We start from the raw sequence: 7273 nt of genomic DNA, 5'->3' as shown, positions 1-7273 counted from the left end.
TGAAAGCAAATCGCCAGCATGACGACCAATCGGGAGGACGGAGAGGCTGCTCTTAGCCCGCCCACTGAGTGACGTCATTTCCCAGCAACCATGAAGCTCCGTACCTTAGCAACCGGGCTAGACCTAAGCAATAGAATTAGGTCAGATCGAATCGAACCAGACAAAGATCTGGCTGACTGGTTTATTCCAAATGTAAAAAAAGGACCAAGACTTTTTGGACTTGGACTGAAGAAGACTAAGTCGGGGTAGAGAGTTTTTGCAAGCATGCGCAAAGGGCTCGAGTACGAGACTCACTAATTGTTTAAAGACCGAGAATTTAGCGGCTTCGGAACCCGCCGTGTTATGCCTAAATTCAGAGACCTTAGCTGAAATCAACTCCTGTCCATTTTGGCTCCTCCTTGACTTTTGCCTCACATCCATCATTGCCCTTCAACCGACCGCCTTGATCTAGCATCTTAGTGTTTGTCAGACTCGAATGTGCATGCCCATCACTTGGGAAAAGACGTCCAATTGCAGACCTGGATTTTCCAAGTCTGAGATGGAGCCTGTGATCCTTAGCTCCTGCTTCCAGCCCAAGAAACGCACCGCCGACGGTATAATCCCTCGGTGACCTCATTCTGAACCAGCTCAGTTTGGCCTATATTGCCTGTGTAGCTGGTATAGCACGCTCCAGGGAGTGGAGCGGTGGAGAACTGGTCTGCTCCCGAAGGAAGGTGACTCAGGCTTGCTTGGCGAACTGCCCGAGCAAGCTGGACCAGCACCATTCTCAGGGAAGGAGAATCCCTAAGCACCTCACTTGGGCGCATGTTCTTGCTGTCCCAGGGGAGGATGCTGGGACTACAGGCATGTGTGTCACTGTGGACCGCACCCAGAGCTTCGTTGATGATGAAGGTGAAAACAAATACGGACAAGCTTTAACACTGATTAGAAAATAAATCAGTCGGTAGTGGCACACTGCTCCTCTAATCCCAGCACTCGGGAGGCAGAGGCAGGCAGATCTCTGTAATTTTGAGGCCAGTCTGGTCTACAGAGCGAATTCTAGGACAGTCTCCCAAGCTTCAGAGAAATCCTGTCTCGAAAAACAAAACAGACAAAAAAAAAAAAAGAATATAAAGAGAATAGTTGTATTAATAAACCCCCTCAGAGATATTAAATAAAAAAATAAACTTAGAGGCTCTGACCCAATTCTTTTTTTTAAGATTTTATTTAATATTTAATTTTTACTTTATGTGCATTGCTGTTTTGCCCGCATTCATATCTGCGTGCGGGTGTTAGATCAGTTGGAACTGTTGTTACAGTTGTGAGCTGACTTGTGGGTGCTGGGAAGTGAACCCTGGTCCTCTGGAAGAGCAACCAGAGCTCTTAACAACCAAGTCTCTCCAGACCCTCTGACCCCATTCTTATTCAAACATAACTTACAAACTGGCTTGCCTAGACAATTTAGGAAGATAAGGAAATAGTTACACCTCTGAATTAGTTGAAATCTAAGTTTCTTTCACTCCTTTGAGTCCTTTGCTCATTGAAAAGTCTCTTCTTAGCCAGACGGTGGTGGCGCACGCCTTTAATCTCAGCACTCAGGGAGGCAGAGGCAGGCAGATCTCTGTGAGTTTGAGGCCAGCCTGGTCTACAGAGTGAGTTCCAGGTCATCTAGAGATACACAGAGAAACCCTGTCTTGAAAAACCAGAAGAGGGAGAGAGGGAGAGGGAGAGAGAGAGAGAGAAACCTTCTCTTACCCGAAGAAGCAAAAGTTTGCTAACCTACTTGAGAAAGTGACCCTGGGCCTCAAGCTGCTCCAGAGTGAAGTTGGTTTGTTTAGGGATAACTGAGACAGCGGACTTACGCAATCACACAGAGAGCTATAACCTGGAGATAACCAGGGTGTCACCTGCCTCTGTGAATCTACCTGGAAAATGTAACCCAGAGGGAACCCAAGCCCGGTTTCTGCTTTTGTAACACTTGCTTCATTACTTAAAAACATAACTTGGGCCGGGCGGTGGTGGCGCACGCCTTTAATCCCAGCACTTGGGAGGCAGAGGCAGGTGGATCTCTGTGAGTTCGAGACCAGCCTGGTCTACAAGAGCTAGTTCCAGGACAGGCTCCAAAACCACAGAGAAACCCTGTCTCGAAAAACAAATCAAAACAAAACAAACAAACAAAAAAAAACCAAAAAAAAAAAAAAAAAAAACATAACTTGGGATGGTAATCTAAAAGACACCTGTAAACCAGGTGTGTCAGCACACGCTTTTAATCCCAGCACACGGGAAGCCAAGGCAGACAGATCTCTGTGAGTTCAAGGCCGGCCTGCTCTACAAATTGAGTTCCAGGGTGACCAGGACTGTTACACAGAGAAACCCTGTCTCGGAAACAAAACAAATGAAACAACAGTGTTGAACAGTGTCACAGACCTGATTCTTTTTTTTTCTCTCTAAAATTCTATTTTTGGCTTTGAGCCAGAGTAACCTTAGTCCATTGCCTGCATGACTAATTCTTGTGGTTCTTGGAATCCCTGGAATCTTACTGAGAATTGATCCATCTTTCCTCTGAGGGATTTCAAGAGAAGTAGGAAGTACAGAATGGTTTTACACTCTAATCCTTGGACAAAGAAACACCACCTCCCAGGAGTATATCCCTTTGTAATATCCTCTTGTTGCTTTGTATGTATATATTTTAGCTCCAATAGATTCCACAGGGAAGTGACTTTTGCGTGTGTCTGTGTGTCTGTGTGCGCATGTGTGTGTAACGCCTCCAGCAGGTATTTATTGAGCAGCTGCTGTATCTAGGCAGCTGCAAAGACTGGGGATATGTGCGTGTGCATGCACACGCGCTTGTGTATGTGTGTGTGTGTGTCTGTCTGTCTGTCTCTGTGTGTGTTTGTCTGTCTGTCTCTGTGTGTGTATGTCTGTCTCTGTGTGTGTCTGTCTCTGTATGTGTGTGTGTCTGTCTCTGTGTGTGTGTGTCTGTCTGTGTGTGTGTGTGTCTGTCTCTGTGTGCGTATGTCTGTCTGTCTCTGTGTGTGTCTGTCTGTCTGTCTCTGTGTGTGTGTCTGTATGTCTGTCTGTCTGTCTGTCTCTGAGTGTGTGCGCATGTGTGTGACTCCTCCAGCAGGTATTAAGTGAGCAGCTGCTGTACCCAGGCAGCATGCTAGGACTGGGGATACAGAGGTGCGGAGACAGACAGACAGATACAGCCTCTGCACTACGGAAAGAAAACACGGAGGTTAAAATGTGCTGTGAGAGTGAGCTGTGGGGCAGAGTGAACAATCCTTGTGATAACAGTTTTGCTGATATCTATCAAGGGAGCTGGAGATGGGCGTGATGACTTCTATAATCCCCACCCCTAGGAAGAGGAATGAGGATCAGGAGTTCAAGATTTTCTCAGCTAAATAGTGAGCGAATTTGAGGGCAGCCTGGGCTATATGCATGACAAGAAAGAGGAGGAGGAACCAAAATGACTTGAAGGTTGAACCTCAAACACACATGTGACATGTATGTCCTGTGGAAACAGTGAGCCCTTAACCACTGTGCCATCTTTCCAGTTCCTTCCTGAAGGTTAGGGCATCCCTCAGAGTACATACATGGTGTACAATCTCCAGCGCCACACCCCAGATCCTTACTAGGTCCTCAGGATTCATCAATGAAGAAAGTAGACAAATGCAGAGATCCCCATGGTGGGGGGAACGTTCTGTTTCAAAATGCCCCAGATGCCAGGGAAAGTGGGCTGGGTGGCCAGGCCTTTGTGATTTGGCTTCTCACATGGGGGCGGTCAGATTGCTGAGCCTTGAAAGGTCGCCATTGTTTTGACATGCAGAGATTTGGGGCATTTATTTCGGCAGATGCAGCAGGAGGCAGCGCCAGCCTTGTGGGCCCAGCCTTGGGCGCTTCTGGCGTCAGTCTCAGCTAGCCCAGGCTGTTCCAGCTGCGCGCATGCTGCCCCATCACAGGGCCTGGAGCCAGCGGCGGTTCTTCACACCGTCAAACACCGCGCATTCCGCACTGCAAGGAACCAAATGCTGTCCTTATGCTTCACTGCTCCGCCGTTTAGCATTGGCATGAGGGACTAAGAGTCTAGCTTCCCAGAGGTTAAGCAAATGTACCCTTCTGTTTAGTTTTGGTGGTTTCTGTGGTTTTGGGTTCTCCTGGAATTTGTGTCAAAAGTGTTCCTCTTTCTTCCCAAAGTTTTTTGACTGGGCTTGTCTTGCAGGCGGGGTTTTCTGGCGGGGGGGGGGGCGACAAAAAAAGCCTTTCTGCAGTGAAACATGTCCTAGGACGTGCCCCTAGTAAGCCTGGTGTGAGTGACGGCCGCGACAGCAGGCTTTGTGCTGACGGACAATAGTCTTTGCTCAGACCCATTAGCTAATATGTATTACCTCATTTCTCCCAGCTTAACTCACGGAGCTATTTATTCATTCGGCCTTGTTTCCCCTTTTGTGATGGCGGGAACCAATTTCCAAATCTCTGTGCCTTGGCTTGCTCTTCATCACTAAGCCACAGCCCCTCCCCAGCGCCTGTCCAACAACTTATCCTTTTGTTTGGCTGGGACTGGAGAATGCACTGGCTGCTTTTGCAGAAAACAGGGTTCAGGGCCCGCCCTCCACATGGTGGCTCACAACCCTTGTTAATTCCAGTTCCAGGGTATCCAACGCCTTCCCCCTCCCCCATCTGTTATGAATGTCATGGACATTTGTTTCTGGTCACCTTCTAGCTAAGCTAGGGTCACAGGCTGAGGAACAGGCAAAACCTCACACCATTACAACAGAAGAGGTCAGGGAATAAAAACCTACTGACAAAATGTCCTACAATGTCAGTTGCTCAGGTGAGATGAGCCAATAAAGCAGGGTAAATAGGTAGGAAGGGTTCTAGGTGTGTGTGTTGTTTTTAATCCAAAGCTGAGGGCAAAGTCTCCTCATGGAGTTGGTCCTGTGTCTAAAAGGATGTATGGTGACCTATGGGGGTGGGGACAGCTCAGTGGGTGGAGTGCTTAACGAGGGGCTGGGTATAATTCGATAGTTGGCTTATACAAGGCCCTGTATTTTTTTTATTGATTTTTATTGAGCTCTACATTTTTCCCTGCTCCCCTCCCTGCCACTCCCCTCCCCTTCAACCCTCCCCCAAAGTCCCCATGTTCCCAATTTACTCAGGAGATCTTGTCTTTCTCTACTTCCCAGTAGATTAGATCTATGTAACTCTCTCTTAGGGCCTCATTGTTGTCTAGGTTCTCTGGGATTGTGATTTGTGGGCTGGTTTTCTTTGTTTTATGTTTAAAAACCACTTATGAGCGAGTACATGTGGTAACTGTCTTTCTGGGTCTGGGTTACCTCATTCAATGCTGTTTTTCAGCTCTACAGTTTGACAAGGCCCTGTATTTAGTGGGAAGAGAGTTGAGGGGAGGAAAAGGAGGGAGAAGAGAGGAGGTCGGGGAAGGGAGATAGAGAACACTGAAATCTTAATCTCCAGAATCCAGATAAGGGCAGAGGTCAAAAACCAACTTCGCAAGGCTGTCCTCTGTCTCTAAAGAGGCACCCGGTGCACACCTAAGCACGCGCACCATACTCCCCTCACAATGATAATATTTATTTTTTGAGGTGTCTCACTGTGCCACCCTAGTTGGCCTGGAGCTCTCAGGCTGCCTCTAACTCATAGAGATCCACCTGCCTCTGCCTCCAAAACTGGGAATAAAGGTGTGCATTGCCACACTTGACAATAATAAAATCTAAAAAATTAAAAACCAGTCAAGCGAACAAAGAAAAGGAAAGTCAAGTCTTGGGTTGAGCTGGACATAATGAGGCAAGACTGTAATCCCAGCCCGTGAGAAGCTAAGGCCGGGGACTCCTGAGTTCAAGGTCAGCATGGGCTATAGAGTGAGACCCTGTATCAGAAAAGGAGAAAGAGGGGCTGGAGAGATGGCTCAGTGATTAAGAGCATTGCCTGCTCTTCCAAAGGTTATGAGTTCAATTCCCAGCAACCACATGGTAGCTCACAACCATCTGTAATGAGGGTTGGTGCCCTCTTCTGGCCTGCAGACACACACACAAACAGAATACTGTATACATAATAAATAAATAAATATTAAAAAAAAAAGAAAAGGAGAAAGAGGAGGGCAGGGGGAGGATGTGGGGGGAGGGGAGGTGCTGCAACTGCAGCAGCTCAGAGGTAGAGGACCTGCCCTGCGTAGTGTGCACAAGACCCCTGGTTTGACCTCTAGCACCGTCAGTGAAGATGAGAAGCCTTTTCGGTACCGTGGCAACAGCCTGCATACTTCTTTCCAAATAGCATCAATCAGAATTCCCTTCCTGACAGAGCGCAGGCACTTTTCACAGTGTCGTGCCCATGCTGACTTCTTCGCGAGGCTCTCTTTACAGAGGTAAATGGTACAATGATGGACGTGCTTCAGTGATGAAGAAAACCCGATGATTCGGGACAAAGGGGATGACTTAGGGAGTCCCCCAGCTCTGGCATGCGAAAGCTCTGGAATCCCTGGGCGCAGAGGAACTGGGCCAGAAGCAAGAAAACCTCTGCAGCAGAAAAGGCCCAGTGCACTGGATGTATGTGGAGAAGCTACGAGGAAGTTCTGTTCTGGGTGGTTCTGTTTTATCGCTCTTTGGAAGGAACATTGTCATCTTGTGGTCTCACGGGGTGGGGTGGGGAAGGGCACTGAAGAGGGAAATGTAGGCTGGCAGCTGTGCAGATGGCTCTCAGGAAGTGAACCATGCAGTATGACTGTGCATTTTCCTGGGCTCTGGTCAGCTGGTGGGTGAAGTGTTAGCAGACAGGGTGAGACCGAGCCAGAGGAAACTGTATAAAGGGAGAGGAGCCAAGAGAACAGGCTAAGGCCTCAAGGTGCTCGCAGTATTCAACTTTGAGAGCTGTACGAGGTAGATTTCTATTGCTGTGATGGAATGACACCATGACCACAGCAACTTGGGGAGGAAAGGGTTATTTCAGCTTACACTTCCAGGTAACAGTCCAGCACTGAGAAGTAAGGACAGGAACTCATACAGGGCAGGGACCTGGAGGCAGGAGCTCCAGCAGAGGCCATGGAGGGGAGCTGCTTACTGCTCACATGGCTTGCTCAGCCTGCTCTCTTATAGAACCCAGGACCATCAGCCCAGCGATGGCACCACCCACCATGAGCTGGGACCTCCCACATCAACCATTAATTAAAAATATGTCCTACAGCTGGGATCTTTCTTTCTTTCTTTGTTTTTTGAGACAGGGTTTCGCTGTGTAGCTTTGGAGCCTGTCCTGGAACTCGCGCTGTAGACCAGGCTGGCCT

Source organism: Chionomys nivalis, chromosome 19 (assembly GCF_950005125.1).
Source record: "Chionomys nivalis chromosome 19, mChiNiv1.1, whole genome shotgun sequence".
NCBI lineage: Eukaryota > Metazoa > Chordata > Mammalia > Rodentia > Cricetidae > Chionomys > Chionomys nivalis.
The sequence above is the reverse complement of the archived record's forward strand: the minus strand, read 5'-3'. Positions refer to the sequence as shown.